The sequence below is a fragment of the Mus caroli genome, unplaced genomic scaffold (genome assembly GCF_978045245.1).
Source record: "Mus caroli unplaced genomic scaffold, Mus_caroli_1 scaffold_12, whole genome shotgun sequence".
Taxonomy (NCBI): Eukaryota; Metazoa; Chordata; class Mammalia; order Rodentia; family Muridae; genus Mus; species Mus caroli.
In genome coordinates, this window is record NW_028227267.1 from 36013592 (window position 1) to 36034768 (window position 21177).

The following is a 21177-nucleotide window of genomic DNA, read 5'->3' on the forward strand; positions in this document are numbered from 1 at the left end:
TGTGTAAGGCAAAATGCCTTTGCAAGTGTTTGTGGTATGGATGCTTGAATATACAGCTGTGTTTGTGTGTGTATATATGTTTGTGTAGACGTGTAACCATGTCTGTTCTAGAGGCCAAGCATGATGAAAAGCCCCTGAGATTACACTGCACGCATAAAAAATCAAATACGGCAGTCAAATTAGTGTGCAACTCTACCTAGCTTCCCAGAAAAAAAAAAAAAAAAGGACACAAAAACTCATGTAAAGTCAGACTCACAACTGGCTAGGGGCAATACTACTGATCCTCATTGAAATCCTTTGGAAAAAATCATCAGAATATGGTACATAGTGTTGAGGAGGACGTTGGTGTATAACATCCATGTGTTATGTCCCTTTTCTGCTCTGGAAGAATCATGAAGGGCCACTGGAATTTCAGGTGTCTCACTGTGTATTCTCAGCATTCCAGATTCTTTTCGTCATTGCCTGCTACCATTGCCTATCCAGCTACCTATACTCAGTAAAACGTTGCCTTATCATATGTCTTGGATTCTAATCATTGAGAGATTGAGTTGCATGTGGCTGTACATGCATCCAGCAGAATTCCCATAGCTGTGGTGCAAAACAGGGGTGTTTCAGGAGCCCCTTGAGGGTCATGATAATCTAAAGAACTCACACTATGTTATCTGTGTAGCATTCTGCAATTGCTGTTATTCAAACTCATTTTCTCAGTGTTAAAATCAGCCTCAATGGTGGTTGGGAGAAATGAGGACCTTCAGACAGGTCTGGTAGTATAAAATCAGGTAGGTGTTTGAGAAGTGAGGTTCAGAAAGTAGAAAAGAAGTCCCCTTTGACCCACTGATTGCAGAACAAGGAGTCGATATCCAGAGAGTCTCTAGGGCACATGAGGTCTGTAATTGTCCTCAGAGTAGTCCAGAAGAAGATGATATCCTGATGTCCATCAGCTAAAGAGTGAAACTGTACTATGTGATGCAGCCCTTTCATGAACTATTACTCAGTGTTAGATAATTCATGCAAGTATTTGCCCTTCAACAAGTTAGCCGCATCTTACTCAAAATATCCCTGACACAGTCACATTATTGGGAGAAAATTGTTCCATTTGTTCCTATTTATAGTGACCTCCTATTTTTCTGGGATCATACCTTTGGACACCTAGTCAGTTAGGCAATGACAAAGGGAGCCTCTAATGGAAGGAACTGTTTTCTTTGGGAAAAGACTGAAACAGTGAAAGAGAGGCTAGTCCAATACCACCATGTGATCCTTTGCTGGCAGACAAGCCTACTCTACATACCTTTTGGAACTTGCTAAGACAGATTGGATACTATGCCAAGAACCCTGATTCTGAGTCTGTGTTTATGAGGGGAAAGCTTATCACTGACTGAGCTGTCTATATGCTTTGCTCATTATGTACCTATCCCATTCAAGACTTGTTTTTTATGACTCCAAAATATCCTGGAAGATTTTTATAATAGCATTACCAAGGAAACAACACTAAACTGGTTACTGAGGTATACTGTGCTTGTGTTGTGTGAACACAAATAATTAGCATATTTGACAGAGTGCTCTACAATAGTCTCAGATGTACAGGTGTGTTGTTATGTTCCTTCATGACCATCACTTTTTAAATTCAGTTCCTAGTGTTAGAAATATTTTCAGTTAACACATTCTTGCTGATTATAGGACCCATGCAGTTCCTGTGGATTTCATGTGATATGTTTTCTCTGGTTATTTCCAGATATAGGGGTTGATGAGTGGTACCCTGTCAGGATCCTGCACTAGAGAAATAATCATAATCTTCGCTTAATTCTAGGCAGGTTCCCCATATGGCATCCACATGATTTTCTAGGTTGTTCACATCTCTCTTGAACTCAGATTTGGGCATTCCTACAATGTTAGTATTCAATATATTATACCTGGACTATTGGAGTAATATAGTGTTTTTCTTTTAAACTCCAGTACAATGTGTAGTTCACAGCTCAGTTTCTAGCAGTTTTTAAAAGCTGAGAAATAATTCCAAGTCCAGGTGCTCTATGACACTTGAGGATGCAGGGAATGACCTCAGCCAATGATGGGGATGCAGGGAATGACATCAGCCAATGATGGGGATGCAGGGAATGACATCAGCCAATGATGGGGATGCAGGGAATGACCTCAGCTAACGATAGGTCATAATATATTATCCAGCTTAATAGATCTAGTGTGGGATGGAGAGCTGAATTGACAAATCCTAATCAGGCCGTTGTTCCTTCCTACACTTGATGTGAACTACTCCAGCAGAACCTGGAACATGGAACAAACTAGGACAAGGTCTCCTTTGAAGATAACTTCTATAGGGGCATCTCTGCGTGTGCAAAACAAATATTTCATCTCATCCCCAGTAATCATGGCTATCATCTGTTGCATTTTCTTCCTTTACTTTTGTTTCCTTGCAATGAATAGCTATTAATTTCATCTGGGTTCTGGCTCAGCAAGAGTGAGCATGTAGAGGGATTCAGACATGTGCTGAGACACATCAAGAGCTGCTGGGAAAACAGGAAGATTCTGAGAGTGTAAATTTTTCTTGTCCTGATAGGTCATCAAGGAAAATTACAAAATCATTCTACAAAATCGCAAAGTCTTTGAGCCAAAGTCTGTAACATGTTTTCTGCTTAGTGTTGGGTGTCCTTATTCTTCAAACCCATATTCCAAAAAAGGAGACCTACTTAATTTTCTCTTGTAAAGATTGTTACCAGAAGTAACTTATTTTCTACTGTGTTGCCAAGGACAGTCATGGGCTGTAAGTCTGTGCAGCAAAATAACAGCCAAAGAAGGCTCTTTACCACAATTCTTGTTTTTAGATTTTGGTTTGAGCTTTGATTGCTTTTGTTATTTGGTTTTCTTTTGTTTCATTAGAAGTTTTTTTGTTTGTTTCTTTGCTGTTGTTTTGTTTTGTAATTGATTTAATATTTTGATAAGGCTATACACTGTACATATTGACTGCCCACTTTTAGTTTCTATTGAGTAAATTGGATATATTCTAAGAATAAAACAGTGATCTCCAACTCTTCACTCTTAAGAAACTTCTTTATTCAGATGTGGTATCATCCTACTGAAATCTCACACCTATCAGACACAGATGGATATACTTAAGGGGCTTGGGTTCCATAATGACTTCCCAGCCAGATTGAGCTACAAAAGGAATAGATTGTACATTCAGTGTGTCTAGTGTGTCCAACTCTGTGAATTCCAACTACAAGATGGAAAAATTATCCATGCTGTATCCTTGCATGTCAAATATTTATCTGCTGCTAAAATACTGTGGATGATAGTGTTGAACAAATTAATGGGAAATATATCAGTATTTCTGAAATGTCTTTCAGGAAATAAAAACATATTCTAAGGGAATATAAAAGCTGTCAGAAAACACAGATATGTATGCTTCTGCTTTCCTTCAAATGTTCTACCAGTGGTAAGTACTACTAGAGATATTCATATTTAGGACCTTTCGAGTAGGGATTTATCATTTTTTGGTTATTTTGTTGTTTTTCTTTGTTATGAGAGTGAATTTTGTGCTTGACAATACATTTGGTTCCTTTTTGCGTTTTTAACACAAACACAGTGTGTAGTTCAGTATTCAGTATACAAATGTTTTTAAAAGCTGAGACAAAATCCAGGCCCATATGCTCTATGAGTTTTCTCCTTCTTCACCACCCCCCCCCGTGGTGATTCTGCTTGTTATTTGGAATTATTTTATATTTATGCATGATTTGCCTTCTGTAGGTCTGTGCAACTTTTGCATGCCATTCCAAAAGGCCAGAAGAAGTTATTGGGTTTCACCTGGAACTAAAATGACAAAGGACAGTTAGATGACATGTGGGTATTTTGAGAAACATATTCTCAAATGAAGAGCTATCTCTCCATCCCCTGATATGCACTTTTGTCCTTCTTTGTGTGCTATATTAGTGGAATGGATCATACCTATAGAAAGTGGTTCTTGAGATATGTTTACTTTGTTGTAAAAAAGTAGAAGCACCCATTTCCATTCAGAGCCAAAGCAGTTTAGAATGTGATTTGAAGTTTCTCTTGTGATAAGAGAAGCAGGTTTTGGGAGCAGCAACACCAGGTAACAGGGACAAATCATAGTGCAGAGCCCATCACTGACACTACCACAGGAAAGTGGGCAATGCAGAGAATACTTGCATAAGATAATGGAGCTGGTGCCAAGTTAAAATCCTGCAATTGCAGTGGCTTGGAAAATGAGAAAGAGCCTTCCCAGATGGTGCCTGAATGGAGTCCTCCATTTCTTTATAATAGGAAACATGGTATCCATTTGAGTAGCTGGTGTGTACTGGAGATCCAACCCCTGCTTTGCATGTTAGGGCTCTCATGGGAAATCCTCTACCAAAGCACTGAATGGGTCAGAGGTACTTAACCGTTAACTGAGTACTTCTCCTAGCTTTCTGATTCTGTACATTGCACACAATAATCCTTGTAAGAGTCCCAGTGTTTTGACTTAGTTTGACTGACATATAGCATATGACATATTTCATACTTTATTATTCAGGACTACTCTCAAATGTTGTGTGAAACTAATTTCAGAACATCAATAACTTTTACATTTCTCAGGTCCAAATATTGTCTCTATTTCATTTTCTAATAATTTCTTCAAAATGTCTTTGAAAGTTATGCATTAATCTCGAACTACCATTACTCAGTTATTACACAGTTTCCAAGATGAGAACACACAGCATACACCTGGGACATTTTGATCTGTGCTGTACTGAGCGCTTATATCTCAATTTTTTCATAGTTTAAGAATCATTACATCAAGAAACATCGAGTTTCACAGACTACACTAGGGAAGAAGAAAAAAGAAACAGGAAATTCAGATATAATAGAATAATTATATACATCTAGGCCAGCTGAAAAGCAGTTATGAATTCTATACAGTGATTGTATAGGACTAAGGTTAAGATAAAGCGGAATTACATTTTAGTATGAAGAGCTTCCACAGGCAATTGAGATGTTTCTATCTCAGCCTACAACAGGCAGGCCCTTATTTCAAATTGCAGGTACCCAGGAGGAATGTGTCTCCTGCTTCTCAAGACCACAGACACCATCTTTTTTACAAGTAGCTGCTGCAGGCTGCTGAGAGGTTTCCATTGTGACCTGTTGTGGGCAGTCCCTCTAATTGCATGCTATCTCCATCACCCTTTAAATGTAAAAATGCAGAGACCCACAGGCAAACATTAGGCTGTGGTCTGAAATTCATGTGGAAGTGTTGGTGGAAGGGTTGTAGTAGCCAGAAGGGTTAGGAAGCCACAAGAGGACCTACAGAGTCAACTAATATGAACCCTTAGGGGTTCACAGAGACTGAACCATGAGCCAACACCATGTAGGGGTTTGAACTAGGACCCTTTCATAAATGAAACAGATATGTAGCTTGGTCTTCATGTGGGCGACTAATAACTGGAGTGGTTGCTGCCTCGGATTTAGACTCTGTTACCTGCCTTTAGATCTATTTTCCCTAGCTGGGCTGCCCTGTCTGGGCTCAGTGAGAGAGGATGCACTTATTCCTGATGCAACTTGATGTGCCCGGTGAGTTGTTACAGGGGAAAAAAGGAGGGTCACTTACTCTGGGGAGAAGGGGATAGGGAATTGTGTGTGGGGGGGATTGGGACATTGATTATGACTAGGAAGAGAAGGAGGGACTGTGATCAGATGGAAATAAATAAATAATTCAACGAAAAAATGCACACCCACTGGCTCTTGGAGACTTTCTGTTCAAGTATGTCTTTGATCATTTTCTTCATGATCTTCTCTCCCTTCCCCTCCAGGCAATGCTCTACTCCTTCCCTATCACCTTCTTTTTTGATACAAAGTTTCAGTAGAACCAATTTAAGCTCATCTGGACTTGCTTCCAAACAAATGACTCAGACTATGCTTACATCATTTGACTCTGACAATTACTGTGAGGTGGTGGTGCACACTTTTACTCCCAGCACTTGCAAGGCAGAGGCAGGATTTCTGAGTTTGAGGCCAACCTGATCTACAAAGTGAGTTCCAGGACAGCCAGGGATATTCAGAGAAACCCCGTGTTAAAAAAACAAAAACAGAGACAATTACTGTGGGTTTGGTCACCCCTAATCTGCTTTTCTACCAGCTCACCTGGCTACCTCCCCAGTGGTGCACCCCAAATACTTGCTGTTTCTCCTCCATATGCACACAGGGTACCTCTCCTCCATGGTACCTTTTCTCTTTTCTTCTAATTTCTCCTCTTATCTTTCAGTTCTCCACCCACAACCAGATAACTAAAAACTCACATATGTCTACTGCCTCCATTAAATACCAGTAGTCAGTTTTATTTAACCAATGGTTTTAAATTAAGCAACAATATTTGCACAACAAAATCATTTTATAGGAGAATTCTCTCCTAGTTCCAGACCTTCCTAGGAACAGAATTTAGCATTACAATACATAGCAACAGATGGGAACTCAATGAAGTTCTTAGAGTAATAAAGGTGACTTAAAATTTCTTATGTAGTCAAGGATGCTCCTGAACTGATTCTGACCTCCTCTCCCAAGTGCTGGGATTACAAGCAATGTTGTGAGATGTCAGTAACTTCATTTTCAAGGGATATAAGGCCTTCTTCTGTGTCTCCTGACACCATGTACCCACATCATGAATGGAAATACATGGTGCCAAAAAACCCATCCAAATGTGGGCCCTGCATCTTACTATATATGAACTGGTGGGAGTATTTCCTTATAATAACTATGTTTAGCACTATTCTGTTAGGCTAGGCAGAATCCCCAAAGCAGATAATTCATTAGTCCTCTGGATGCACTTGCCTTGGAGCTGAAAGAAGGCCTGGGTTCCACAATTTATCTGTGAATATTTGCATTATCCCTTCCTACAAGTACAAAGTCCCCTTAACTGGTAAGCCTAAAACCTCCAAACCTCAGAAACTTATTTGACTTGATCCCGTATAAAAAACATAATCTCCACAAACTGTTTAGACTGCATTGATTTCATAGCATTCTGTCTGCCTGTACCTTTCCTGGCATTAAAGGCAAGTGCCACCATACTAGGTTAGATTGTTATGTCTTGTAAGATTGAAATAGATCATTGGGCCATTGTAAAGTGATCTTCTGGTACACATAACAGGAAAGTAGGACCACATCCCTGTCATGTGAGTGTCCACGGAACAAGGTGGTACATGATTAATCTATGTGGGCTGAAAAGAGAAGGAGAATGTTCTTCAGAGCAATGAACTACAGCAATGGCTATTTCTTCTTAACCTTGAGCCAACTCCACTGTGTATATTCAGAAGAGAAAGCAATTGTCTCAGCAGCAAATTCACAAGACAGTGACTTTCATCACTCTCCTTATGCTGTCTAGACCACAGATCCAAAGACCTTCTAGTAGTGGGAATACCTTCTACCTGGAAAACTGTCAGACACTCTGTACTAGGCCTCTGCCTGCACCTCACATTCCACTGTCTACTCCCAGGTCATTTTAATCGTTTCAAAGCCTACTGTTGTAAGCCTGGGCATATGCTTCCATCTTTGGGTCCTTTGTACTTTGCTACTGGTGTCTGCTTAAACCTAGGAGTGCTAGCACTGTAAATCGTTTCACTCTGTGTCACTGATAACTGCTACTTTGTCAGAGGAAGATATTAGCATATGGCAGTACAGGCGACCAGGAGCAGCTGTGCATCATCCAGGCAAATCATCCTCACTCAAGCTGACTCTGACATCTAGTGAGGCTTCAACAGTCACAGGGATTAGTGCAAATTTCATCACAGTTTTTTTGTCTCTTTGAAGTAATCAGAGGTAGACAATAAAACAAAACTATAGCAACAAAGAAACAGCAGTGAAACAACAGCATCTACTACAGTTGGCCACACATGTATTGAAAACCATTTAGAGCAGTTTGGAACACATGAGGTTCACACCTCAGTTACAAATTCCCTATATCCATAATCCCTAACCTGCATTTCAGTTGTTGGTCTGATGCTGGCCTCCTTGGTTTCTCTAACTAAAAAAGTACTGAATCTCTGAAATGGAGCACAGAGTCATATAATTACATGAGTGTATCAGATGGAGAGTTCTCAGTGTAAGTGAGCAGTGGGAAACTTTAGCTGATGAGACCTGGCACCCCCACCTACATGAAAGTCAGAGGACAATTTATGGAGTTTTTTCTCTCCTATGATGTGGGTCACAGGGAAGGAACTCAGGTCTCTATGCTTGGTCACATTACCTTTATCCACTGAGCAATCTCATCAGCCAGTCATCACAGACACAGAATTTAATAATCTGTGTATTCCTATTTACATTCGGGGTTATAACACAACTATGAAAACTTTCCCCAGAGAATATATCTACTCAATTAAGGGCAATAATTGGAGTCTGGGAGGGATCTATGAGGAAGGTGGCAGACTTTAAAAGCCTCCATGGAGCCTCACAGTTTTTTTTGTCTCCAACAAGTCTGAATGAGATGGGGTACTTTTTCCTTCTCTTTGACCTCCCAGTGCTATGATTGAACCTAATAAATGTCCATGCTCCCTGAGTTACATTCCAGCCCTGTAACTTTATTCATCTGTTACAACAGCTACAAGGCAAGTGGCAATTTGAGACTCTATAGTCAGTTTGGCTGCTACAAGATTGGTCCTTGAAAATGGCTGACAGAATCCTTTAAAGACTAGGAATATCTATCTGAAAGAGAAAAGGAAGTGTCTCAGTCCACTCTGCATACTTGGGACAGTTTAGTGGTTTAAATACTGATGTCAAGCTGTTATCTACCTGTACAAATAGCATTACTAGATATCAGGTAATGTACCTGACAGGTAGCATTTACCAAAACAGCCAAGCACTACACTGAAGACTTACAAGTAAATAAGGCTCAGGACCCACCAGAGAATTAAAAGATGGACAAGAAAAGCCGTATCACGTGATAATGATTGGTTTCCTGTGTGTTTACAGATGTCCCTTTCTGTGTCACAGTCAGCTTAGAAAGAGAAGGTGTCCAAAGACAGTGAGCAACTTAACACATCCCTCAATCCTTCTCAGGCTTCTACTTAAAAGCCCTGGTTTGACAGCAGCAGGTTGGGGACCCAGGGGATTAATTCCTTCACACATTAAGTCTCTGACTCACAGTCTCAGAAATGAGATCTGTTCCAGGAGACCTTCATAAGCATGCAGCATCCACTGGAAAAAGTACTTCCTCAATAAACTCTGAGATCTAGTGTGGTTAAGATCAATATCAGCCATCGCTCTCCCTTCCTAGCCTTGCACAGACATGCTCTCCACCATTGGCATGTGACCTCTATTTCAGGATCCATCCATGCAGGATAGTTTGAAGTTTCATCCCAACACTGGTTAGCTGGCCTTAAATTTTTATTCCTTTGTCCACTTCTACTCACTGAGGAACTTCTCAATTCTGCATTTCATCGATTAGGCATTTCATGCCTAGTCTGCAGTGTTATCCTACATGAGAGGTGACAGATCTGCTTCAACCTTGACCATTCTATGGCATATTGAACCCACAAGAGCTCTGAATGGGTGTCAGGTAACCTAGGAAAATTAGCATTCCATCTTCAAGCACCTGAACCTATAGGTCTCCATAAACTTCTATCTTTGATTGTGGATGATCTTGTTCATTTGAAAACCACACAATCTTGAAGGACAAAGAAGAAATATAGTGTAGATACAGGAAAGAAGTCTCCTCCATTAAGAGCATTTGTCTATCCAACAGAGGACCCAGAGGGCAGCTAACAATCCTATTAATGCTTCTCTGGGTTGAACATAATGCCCTCTTCTGGCTTCTGGAGGAATTGCATGCATTTGGTGCACAGATGTGGTCCTGGTGGGATTTCTAGAACCCCCTCTGGGCACCCGTGGGGTCCTGCCCCGTGCGCCTGGCTCACTTGCTTTTTGCCGGTTTTCTGGTACCAGGTGAGGGTTGCAGCAGGCAAAACATATTTATAATAAAAAAAAAATAGCAACGCTCCAAATTCAAACAAATAAAACCCAAAAGGCTCCAAATGTGTAGTCACATTAATATTACCTTAAAAGAAAGCCATGTCTCAACATGTCTGGGAAATCTCAACATGGGTAGTTGGAAAGTCTTTTTCTGGAAAGTCAGTATTTCTGCTTTACAGTTATCACCAATGCTGTATTTCAAGGAAATGTGAGGCAGATAGCTCTGGGTTTCCTGATTTCTTATGAACCCCAAATGAATATTTATTTCCTAAGAAGCTTTAGAGCTTTAGAGTTGTGACTCTCAGAAGTAGTGACACAAGCGCTGCCCCTTCTCACACCTGGGCGACCTATGTTTACTGCCCCCCACCCCCACCATCATAAGGCGGTTGCTTGTGCACGGGTTGAAAACTTAAGGACCAGTCCCAGTTAGCTAGAAAAGTCCCGAAGTTACTTTTTCAGGACAGGATGGGTGAAAGTGTGATGGACCTGCCTTTCCTACACCCTTGGGATCTTAGTGTGTGTGCGGGGGTGGAGGTGGGTGTGGGGGGCACGACACTTCTCCCCTTCCAGGACCCCTCACTCTCCCACCTCTAGTAGCCCCAGACCTCCCCTACCAGATGGTCTGTCCTCATTGAGTATCCACCAGGGAGGTCCTCCCAGTCGGAGACAGAATTTCGTCTCCCACTAAGCTTGCCATACTCCAAAGTCCATTTGTGAGAGCGAGTCCCTTTCTAATGTCTGCCTGTAGAAAAACTGAAAGTAGAAAGAAAGGAAGCAATCTCCAAGCAGATGTCTGACCACCCCTACTCGTGAAGTCACTACTCACAGCATTGGGTTACAGGGTCCTAGGAGCCCCAACTCCATTCTGCAGCCCCAAAAGGGTGAACAGCTGGTGATTTCACTCCAACTTCCGAATTCCCCCAGGTCACTCCGTACCCCGCAGGATTAGGACCCCATAGTCAGGGAGGGCAGCGGAGAACAATGATATAGGTATAAATATTGAGCCTGGCTCCTCCCCTCCCCCGCGCTCCAGACACACTCTGGGCTGCTAGGCACGCCCCATCTGGTCCTACTGCTTCGCTCGGTGCTTATCCCTGAGGGGCCCCAGCAATCTTTTACTGCAGGAGCCCTGCTGGGGAAGAAAAGTAACTTTTTGTTTGTTTGTTTGTTTTTGTTTTTTGTTTTGTTTTTGTTTGTTTGTTTTGTTTTTTTCTGAGAAACCCAGCCTGATTAGACAGCCAGGGCGGGGCGGGGGGGGGGGGGAGCTGGTGGAACCCGGTGGAAGTCTCCCAGGCAGTCTGATCACACTTTCTCCTTGTCCTCCTGTGTCCTCCTCCTAGGTGCAGAGATTGTGGGCAGACTCTGTAATCACTGAGGAGGGGGAAGAGGAGGGGTCGGAGCTCTCCTGCAGTGATGGCACGGGGCGCCCTTATGACTTGGCTAGGTGGAGTTTCATGGAGGCTGCACCAGAGGTCCTTCCTTCTAGCCTGGTGGCCTCAAGTCCAACTCCATACCTCTCCGAGGCCTGTAAGGCAGGAAGTGCGCACCCCGGTTCCACTGTGCCCCACCTGCAGCCTGCGGCCAGCATGGAGAAGGACAGCCTGAGCCGCGCCTATCAGCAGTATGAGTGCATGACAGAGATCTGCTAAGGCGCCTATGGGAAGGTGTTCAAGGCCCGCGACCTGAAGAAAGGTGGCCACTTCTTGAATCTGAAGCACATGTGAGGGCAGACAAGTGAGGAGGGCATGCGGCTGTCCACCATCCGCGAGGTGGCGGTGCTGAGGCACCTGGAGAATTCAAGCATCCCAGTGTGGTCAGGTGAGCTGAGAGCCCTGGCCTTGGGGTCCAGGAAGGTGCTGGGCAAGGGGCAGCTGGTGGCCCAACTAAAGTTAAGAGTTGAGTTTCCCCAGATAAAACCGGTGACCCTGCTAGACAGTGCAGAAAAGTTGACCTGCGGTGGCTTCCAGGCAGCCAAGCTATTCTGAAGAGCTTTCTTTCTTCCTGCTCCAAGGGGTCCAGGGATATTGGGTGTCTTTTAGGGACAAAACCAGACAACCCCAGAAATGTCCCTCCAGCCCTTAATTAACTTTTCCCGTCCGTGGGGGGAATTTTTGAGAGACAGAGTGAGATAGTTATCCAGCTTGCAGATACTAGAAGGAAACTTTAAGGGTGGAGCATAATGTAAATAATAAAGTTTAAGAAAATGCAGAAATGTGCAAAAATGTGTTGGCCAATCACACCCACAGTGGTGCCTTTTTTATATAGTTGTAAATTGGCTTCTGATAGTCTTAGAAGTTCAGAAGTTTAGAGTCTGACACCTAGTGTTAAACATTGTTTGAAAAATGTCTTTCAAGGCTGGGTACTGGGAACACTGAACCAGGAAGATCCAGAGTTCAAGACCCTCCTGAGCTACAAAAGACCCTGTCTGAGGAAAGAAAGGGAGGGGGAGTAGGTAGTAGGGTGGAGGGCGATTGCATCTCAAAAGGTTTTCTGATTGTATCATTTAGTATCTGTGGACTAGTATGATCTGACTTAGAATGCCTCTCTCACAGAGGTTAAATGTGAGTCTGTGCTTTAGATTCTAAAGCCTCTGTTTTCCCTGGAAGAGTTGTGCAGGTGGGGGTGTTCCTAGCCCACTCTCCTGTGATTGAAGAGAATGGTGTTTTCTTGAAGACTCTGGGATTTCCCTATTGTGCCTTTTCTCATTCTCTTTTTAAACACATGCATAGCTGGAAGTTAAAAGGGAAAGCACAGACTTTTCTACAAATTAGGTGATGAGTTAACATTCTCAGCTCTTCTTTTTAGAGGGATGATCTTGGAGTCTTCATCCTGTCTTCTCATTCCTGTAGGGATTCCTTACAACAAATATGTGCCTACTGTATGCCCTGGTGCGTCCCAGGCTTGATGAGCCAATAGTGTTCTGCACACAGATTTGCTCTAGTTTTATGGTTCATAATCTTGAATTCTGGAGCCTTTGTCAGAATAAGACTGTACGGCCAGAGTGTTCCTATTCCACAGGTGATTTCTGTTTGTCATCCTTATAGACCTGTGATGGGACATCTGTTTGTAGACAAGGAATTGTCAATCCTTGGTTCTATTGCTTACATAAATTCTCAAAAGACATAATCAGTATCCTCAGGTGAAAGCCTTTATAACATACACCAGGAGTTTCCAGTGTGCATCTAAGGTGAGCACAGAGGTCATGTGCTGTGCTGCTCAAAGTGAGGCTCCCTGGCATCTTCATTATTATTGCCTGGAAACTGTGTCAAGCAAAATCTCAGGCCCCAGCATACTACACAGTCACTCTAGATTTTAAGTGGAACATACACACACACACAAACACACACACACACCACATAACTAAACACAATCAGAATTCCAAATAAACACACATTATCTAAGAGTATAATGAACAAAATTTGAGAAAAGCATTGATGAACTACAGCCAATCCAGTCATCGTGAGAGGCAGTATGTGCGACCAGGCTCCTCCACCTGTTGACTGGACTAGTTGGACCCAACTTACCTCCATGTAAACTGCAATCATGATTGGTCATAAACAGAGAGGACCTTGTATCTCCCACAAACCAACACCTTTATAGGATTTTTACAATGCAGAATTAGGGCTCACACACTACTACCCTTATCCCCAGACTGAGATTCATACCACAGGCTCTGATTTCCTTTTGGAGGAATCAAAAGTGCCTAAGACCCATATCACTCCTATCTGAACTTGAAGTTCTGTGTCGAAATTCCAATCAGCAAAATGAATTTGGATATGTGGACCGCCTGGTGTTGTAGCCTCCTGTGATATGAGGGAATCTGCGGTTAACAGAGAGGGCCCAAGACAGTCAGCAAAGAACTGGGCATAATGACTCCCTGTTGTTCAAATCCTTGTTAGTGTAATTGAGTAGGATACCCTGGAGTTCGTCTCTCTCATTTTTGATCTTCTGGAGATCCCTTTTGAGCTTCTCCATCCTCTTCATTCTCTGCCCCTGCTTATTGATGGTGGAGGTTTGTGGTGATGCCTTTCCAACAGTTGATAAACACTAGTAAACTTGTAAAGATAATAGGGCACGGAATGGAGACACCATGCTTTGTTGCACACAGAAGTCTGAGGAAGAGGAAAATCTAGAGTCACAGAGAATCCCTGAAAGAGCAGGAAAGCTATCTTCAGGCTGGGCTCCTTAGCTAGATCCCTGTTCCCAGAAACCATCATTAAGCATATTCCTCCCTCCCTATTGCAATTCCCCTAGCCCTGAAATGCATAAGCTCTCCCATGCAAGAATAATTGGAGGGCATTGTCAGCTCTTATCTGACAATGCAGTCTGTTCTACTTAGCATAAAAAGTTTGACCATAAACATTAACACCTAACATCTCCCATAAGCCAACACCTGTCCATGCTTCTTAAAATGCATGATGAGAGCTCCCACATTACTACACTAACCTCAGACTGTGAATCAGTCCACATCTTGTGTGTTCAATGCCAGAGTGTCAGAGACCTTGATTCATGAGCAGGGGAATATCCCACTCTGTACTTGCCATCACATCCTCATATAACCTACTGGAAACTCTAACAGGATGAAGTGCTTCAACACTCTATCCTGAGAACAACACTCTGTTATCCTCACAGAGCTTCCTCTGGGCATATTTTTGCCACTTGGGATGATATTAAATTTCTTAACAAAGCAAGTACAGGTTTCCCAATTCCTGGCTCTCGGCAAACTAATCATCATAAATTCTTGTTTCTGGGTCTGCGATTGAAGAATTTTGAGGATCCAAATCATAAGCCCTATTCCTGAAAGGACCAGCTCAAGCCCACATCCTCAATGTAGCTCCCCAACCTTTGCGCAGGAAATATTGTGCCTTCTCCAGGACCATTTCTTTCTTCCCACTTCCCAAGATGACAGAAGGCTGGCCTCATTCCTCCAAAGTCTGGTCTCTGTGTGTATTGTATTTTCCCTCCAAAATAGCGTGAGCTGCATGGACAACATGTTTGCCTGTGAAACCAATTGGTTCTGAAGGAATACACTACAGGCCTTTGGTGTCACCACAACAATGGTGACATCACAGAAGAGTCAAGGGTTCTCCTGGATACAAGAGATTGTCCAGGGATGTGACTACTGATGATGTCACTGGGAACTACCATGGTGCACTGGTTTACCAGCTTGCCCCATTTAGACCCGTTTCTGAGGTGCCTGTAAAATTTGATATTCCCCCTGTACCTGAGATTCCCTATTGCCATGAACAAGGGAGTTTTAATTAGAAAAAAAGTGGGATTCTCTCTTTTGACCCAGGGGTTCCCTTTGTCACCTTCTCCTTCCAAAGCTGGAGAGTTCTCTCTGCTTCACTACATGTCAAGTGCTTAGGATGGGGAGAGATTCATAGGGCCTAAACATGGATAGCTCATCTTCGTTAAGGCCTAGAGCTCTAGGATCCTTGCATGTGGTAGATTGTTCTCCAATGTAAATCTACTTCTGGTGTCCATTCATATAACATATAGTCCAATTCCCCAGGTTGCTCTGGTTTTCAGAGGACAAAATCATTCTCCTGCACATTTAATTTTCTGCATGTTGGGTTATGTTTTTTAGTGGGCACATACCTTGAGAGGAGTCATTGTTTCAATATATTGAGATATGTGCTTTCAAAAAAGCTCTGTTTTAAGATCAGATTTTTTTTCAATGAAATTTCCTTGTACTTGGCAATAGAGGAACTCAGATACAGGGGGAATATCAAATTGTAAAGTTTATGTCCCTTCTTCAAAAGCTAAAATCCCACATTCTCTCTTCATCCAAAAGAACAAGACAAAGTAGGCATCTGTGAGCAAAGGTCAACAGGGGTCTTGGATTGCTGCTCTGTAGTCCCATTAGCTCTCCCTTCTCCAATATTTACCTTCTGATGTTCCCAGTTCCAAGTCTGAGGCTGTTGGGCATTGAATTATGATCCCATAGTCGACTACAAGATACGTAATACTCAATATGGTGGATAGGCAATGGAAAGGGCTCAGGTCTGTGGAAACCTCAATTTTAATGGGTCCATAATTTCAGGATGGTCTCTGTTTGGCATTGTCATCTCTGGCTTCTAGCTTTTCGACATGGGCCTGCTGAATGCATGGTAAAATGCCACCTAACCTCTCAGGTGTAAGAGTGGAAAAATCATGTAAGTGTTTTTCAAATTGATTGTGTTGTCTTTAGCTACCCTTTTCAGCCAAGTAGTATCACTACAACAAGGCTCAGAGGTGGCTAGGATGATGGTGGAAAAGTCAGAAGTCCACTATGTCTCTCAAAGAGTTGATGAATAGCCTTTATGGAAACAGGAGGACCTGGACAATGAAAAAGAAATACTTATAGTTTGGTTAACTGATTATCTTTGATATTGGGAAGCAATGGGGGAGGCATTCTAAACAAATACTATAGGGATGGATTCCTACATGCATTGGGTACAAAATGCCAAAGTAAGAAGGAGGCCCATCCATCCTTCCAGGAAATCTCCTGAGAGTTAAGTACCGTTTCCATTAGTGAACTATTCTTCATTTGAATGTGAGCAGAACTCTGAGGTCTGCATATACAATGAAGTTTCTCAGCTATTCAGAAATCATCCACTGTTACTTGACAAGTTTTGGCTATGAGTTCTCTGCTATAATCTGACACAATTCCAAGCAAGTGGTAAAATTGTTGGTCCAGCACCTGGAATAGCTTTTGAGCTACTCTTTGAGACCTTTGAGACTAGTGGATAAAACTTATACTTATCCAAATAAGGTATCACTAAAAAGAAGCATGGACTCTTATCCTCCCCTAGCAGGCCACATATCACTGAAGTCAGTTTCTCACAATTGACCATAGTTTGGCCCCTCGTATGTGCCCACTTCTGGGATAAGTGTCTGTCTTTACATTTATTTTACTATAAATCTGACATATTGCTTACATAAATCGGGCCAGGCTGTCATGTCTAGTTATAACATACCTTTTTCTGGGCAACTCAGAAAGTATACTGGACCTCTGTCTGGTACCCTGATGAAAGTTACTTTCCAGAACCCTGCCAATATTTCCTGGCAGAATGATCTTCCCTCTGGCTTCCACCACCATTCGTTTGGTTCTTCTACCCTTTGGATATTTTTATATTCCCTATGTCCCCTTGGTTGTATATGGATTCTCAGGCAGCAGTGATGCACTTTATGTCACCAGAATGTCAGTAGGCCTCACTGGTTTTTGGGCCGATTTTTGGGTAGCCAAGTCAATTCCCTGGTGACTCGTGGCCTCAAGGGTGTTTTAAAGTTGATGTCCTAAGCATTGAAACCAAGAAACTCCTAGAGGAAGGCAAAGAGTTTCCAGGAGAGGCAAGAACTCCTCTTCGTTTTTAATGTTCTTTCTGCCAGCAGTGACGAGCCCTCCTTCTTGATAGATCAGAACATTCACATGTGCAGAATCTAAGGCATAGTGACATTCCTGGTATGAGATAACAGGTCTTCTTTTTCACCATATATTTGGTCTATAAGTCTGGGGTCCAAATCATTTCAGTTGCAATTTCTGCTGAAGCCCCTGTGTCTCTGAATCCATGTTTAAAGATGGTGCTCCCAACCATGCCTCATTGCCTCAGAATGCCAAGAATTGCCTCAGAACTGAAAGATTTCATTGGATGTGGGGATATTTATTAGGTTTAGGTAGACAGATTTTTCTTTCTTTCTTTCTTTCTTTCTTTCTTTCTTTCTTTCTTTCTTTCTTTCTTTCTTTCTTTCTTTCTTTCTTTCTTTCTTTCTTCCTTCTTCCTTCCTTCCTTTCGTTCTTTCTTTTGTTCATTTGTTCTTTCTTTCTTTCTTACTTTCTTTCTTTCTTTCTTTCTTTTAATTTCTTATTAGAGATTTTCCTCATTTACATTTCAAATGCTATCCCAAAAGTTCCCTATACCCTCCTCCCACCCTGTTCCCCAACCCACACACTTCCACCTCCTGGCTCTGGCATTCTCCTGTGCTGGGGCATATAATCTTCCCAAGACCAAGGGCCTCTCCTGCCAATGATGGGCAACTAGGCCATCTTCTGCTACATATGCAGCTAGAGACATGAGCTCTGGGGGTATTGGTTAGTTCATATTGGCTGCAGACCTGTTCAGCTCCACAGGTACTTTCTTTAGCTCCTCCATTGGGGGCTAAGTCTTCCATCCAAGAGATGTCTGTGAGCATCCACTTCTGTATTTGCCAGGCACTGGCATAGCTTCACAAGAGACAGCTATATCAGGGTCTTGTCAGCAAAATCTTGCTGGCATAAGCAATAATGTCTGGGTTTGGTGGTTGTTTATGGGATAGATCCCCAGGTGGGACAGTCTCTGTGTGACCTTCCTTCTGTCTCAGATCCAAACTTTGTCTCTGTAAGTCCTTCTATGGGTACATGAGTTACAGAGACAGATCTCTTTCATCACATTTCTTTCCTCAGACAATTACTGATGAGTTTCTGTGTGTCAGCATCTGGCAAGAATGTAGCAGGACTGATGACAGTGGGGTTTTCTATCTAGATTCCAAGGATAGTCCAAGAAAAGGACCTGCTACTTTTTCAAACATGCCTTGATCAGCCAGGGTTCTGGTTTTCCTTTGAGAAGAACCTTCACTGCATGGGGTGATGTAAGTATAAGATGCTGACCCAGAGTTAACGTCTCTGCTTCTCTTGCTAAAATAGTAGTAGCCAACATAGCTCATTTTTTATTAGATATTTTCTTTATTTACATTTCAAATGCTATCCCAAAAGTTCCCTGTCCCCTCCCCCCGCTCAGCTCCTCTACCCACCCACTCCCACTTCTTGGCCCTGGTGTTCCCCTGTACTGGGACACATAAAGTGTGCAATACCAAGGGGCCTCTCTTCCCAATGATGGCCGACTAGGCCATCTTCTGCTACATATGTAGCTAGAGACACGAGCTCTGGGGGTACTGGTTAGTTCATATTGTTGTTCCACCTATCGGGTTGCAGACCACTTCAGCTCCTTGGGTACTTTCTCTAGCTCTGCCATTCGGGGCCCTGTGTTCCATCCAATAGCTGACTATGAGCATCCATGTCTGTATTTGACAGGCACTTGCAGAGCCTCACATGAGACTATAGGTATTTTGTTCCCTAAGTGGAACAACCTGAGGAGACAGAGTCCAGTAGCCTGGACAGGGCTGTTACACGGTGGTACAATGGGCCTAAAATACATAGTTTCACACTACTTGCAGTAAAATTTGTTTTATGGACCTGTAGATGAAAAGGCTTGGAGGCATCTGGAGTTGCTAGGGTTTTGAACTAAAGCCCCATCTTTAAGGTCCCAAACATGATTTGTGCAGACTCATTCCAGATTAGAGAGTCAATGCCCTCATTTTCACTTTTTTTGTTTTTGTTTTATTTTTTGTTTTTGTTTTGGTTGGGAGGATTCTAATGACTACTTCTGTTTCTGTAGAGGTTATGGGACTTTTTATATGGTTTACTTATCTTGATTTTAGTTTGGTATGTGGTATTGGGCTGGAGAGATGGGTCAGCAGTTGGGAGCTCTGGGTTTCTTCCAGAGGTCCTGAGTCCAATTTCCAGCAGCAGCATGGTGGCTCACAAAAATCTATCATGGGATCTGATGCCCTCTTCTGACACATGTGTGTATATGCAGCAGAGCACTCATACATTCCAAAATAAACCTTAAAATAAAATAATATCTTCCATTTCATCTACATTTTCCAGGTTGGTTGAGCATAGGTGTTTCTAGTCAGACAGGCTGAGTTTTTAAATTCCTCAGTTTCTATTGTTATGTTTCCCTTTTCATTTCTGTTTTTCTTAATTTTGGTACTGTTTTTGTGCCCTTTAGTTAGTTTGGCTAACTGTTTTCTCAAAGAGCCAGCTCTGGGATTCTTTGATTCTTTGTATCTTGCTCTTTGTTTCTATTTGGTTGACTTCAGCCCTGAGTTTGAGTATTTTCTGACATTTACACCTCTTCAATGTGTTTGCTTCTTTTCATCCTAGAGAATTTAGGTGTGTTCTTAAGGTGCTGTTGACTCCTTATTAAGATGACTTCAAATTCTTTTTTTTTCCCCTATCGTCAATTTACTCTGTTTTTTAATTGGATATTTTATTTATTTGATTTTCAAATCTTATACTCTTTGCAGGTTTCCCCTCTGCAAACTCCCATGCCATCCCCCTTTATCATGCTTCTATGAGGGTTTTCCCTTGCTCCATTGCTTCAGCATGGCCGGTCCCAATGAGAACAGGCAGTCAATGGTTTTAAAGCATGTATTTTAGAAAGGCACAGAGAGGAAGAGAGCAAGGAAACAGGGAGGCTCGCTATGGCCATATGGAGAGAAAGTAGAAGAGGATGGGGAAAGGAGGAGAAAGTGGGAAGCAAGAATAAGAGAGACATGACAGTAAAAGTGTAAGAGGTTAAGAAAGGGAGAAGGGGGCAAATAACCCCTTTTAGAGTGCACAGGTCTACCTGGCTGTTGCCAAGTAATTGTGGAGAGGAAACTAGATGTGGCCAGGTAATTGGCAGTGTGGAGACCATACAGAATACCAGGAGCTTGGGGCCTTGTCTATGTGACTGATGGGCACACACACCCCTGCAGGGGGACTGTGGGAGGCTGTGGCTGCAGTAGGAACCAGGGGCCCAGGAGATGTGGCTGAACACCTGCCGTCCCATTCAGGCAGAAGTCACCATATACCAGGTCACCATGGTTCAAGGCCTGTGCTCTACTAGGGACCAGCCTGTAGGTGCACAGCTCACTGTCCCACAAATCAAGGCAAGTTTTAGAGTGTAAAATGACACCATGACTCAAATGTTTGTGTTGGAGTCTGAGAATCGTCACACACACCACTCAGACACTGGTGCCTCCCATCAAACAGGAATGGTCTATCAAACACCATACCCCATGGCTGATGATAGATCAGGGACTCCAGTCAGACGTGGGAGCAGACTGTCACCTTGTGTCAAGATCCAGTAGGGCTTTTTAAGCCTGAGATTACAAATATCTGTGCCAAGATTTTCACCCATCAGGATTTAGGGATGGGGGTTTCCTTAGGAACATGTCTTTGTTGTACACTCATCCTGTTCCCATTGGTTGGAGTATTCAACTGTGGCAAAGGACTTGCCTTGTCTAACCTTCATGTGTTAACTTGTCAACCAGGATGGGATTTGTCTAACCTTCATGTGTTAACTTGTCAACCAGGATGGGATTTGTCTGACCTTCATGTGTTAACTTGTCAGCCAGGATGGAATTTGT

At 42.6% G+C, this 21177-nt stretch overlaps 1 long non-coding RNA gene across 1 annotated transcript in view; it reads left to right on the forward strand.

Moving 5' to 3' along the window:
- The window catches only part of LOC147001723 (uncharacterized), a 227414-nt gene that overhangs the window by 173249 nt on the left and 32988 nt on the right, over positions 1 to 21177 (forward strand). The gene's annotated exons all lie outside the window — the stretch shown is intronic.